Source organism: Oenanthe melanoleuca, chromosome 20, assembly GCF_029582105.1.
Source record: "Oenanthe melanoleuca isolate GR-GAL-2019-014 chromosome 20, OMel1.0, whole genome shotgun sequence".
NCBI lineage: Eukaryota > Metazoa > Chordata > Aves > Passeriformes > Muscicapidae > Oenanthe > Oenanthe melanoleuca.
The window spans coordinates 1,823,793-1,824,960 of record NC_079353.1 but is presented as its reverse complement, the minus strand read 5'-3'; positions in this window follow the sequence as shown (position 1 = coordinate 1,824,960).

Genomic DNA, 1,168 nt, shown 5'->3' with positions numbered 1-1,168 from the left:
CATTTCAGGAAATTAATTACGTTACTCCATCAACCCAAATAATCGTTTGAAAGTCCAGTACTTAAACATCTGTATTTTAAATTTTTTGCCTTTTCAGGTTTGACCACTTCATGGAAATAAATCTGCTTCAAGTCAGCGTGAGGCAACACTCAAATAAAGATAAACATTGCCAATAAAGATATTTCACCTTCCAGAATTACCTGGTAAGTACATTACATTATATATATATATACATTACACATTCTGTAGTGGTTTTGGTTAATCTTTATTTGCCACATAACCGACCTAAATTTCAGCCTGGGTAGGGTTGCTCATTTTAGACTGGGAGAACATTTTGAGAAGAACTTTAAAAAAAATCCCACATTCAAAAAACCCCAAACACATGATTTTAGCTGCAATTATTTTAGAAACGTCCTCCATTCAGGCAGGATGAAGGAAAGAAGCCCCTGGGTGTGATGTAAATGTGGTGATGTAAACCAAAGTGACTTTAGCAGGTCTCCGTGTGTCTTTGGGGGAAAAAGCAGCGAGCACATGGAACTCACCTCCTTCTTATCCATTTACTGAGGGAGGTGCTAACCCCGAGTCTAGCGGAGATTAAGCACTTTGCAAACAGCATTACAGATTGTATTTAATTCCAAAAAACCTCCTCAGCGCCAAGTGGGACACTCGGAACGGGATTTTAAATCTTTTTGTGCCGCACTGAATTCCTCTGTAGTGTCCATGGCTCTGCAGCAGAGCGAGCAGGGTGTTCGAAAAAAATGAAAAATATCTGAACCCTTGGCCTTTTTGGGGCAATTTCCACATTAATCTTTGTGTTCTGTCCCCGTCCTCCCTGATGTGTGCCAGGCCCATCCCTGGGCACTCGGCATCACGACAGGAAGGGTTGGGGGCATCATGTCCGCAGCGACCACGCAAGGATGCCAAAGATCAGCGCTCATTATTTATTAATTTATTTATTACTTATATCGGTATTATGGGTGTGATGACATTGCGCGGCTCCGCGGCCTCACGTTTGTGTTCGGGCTCGCGTCCATCACTCCCGGTCCCGTCTGAGGGAGGGGGCGTGGCCACGGCGGGGCGTGGCTTGGGGGCGTGGCCAGCGTTGATTGAAAGGCGCCGCGCGCGTGGCCAGCGAGGCCCCGCCCCCGTGTGGGCGTGTCCCCGGCGC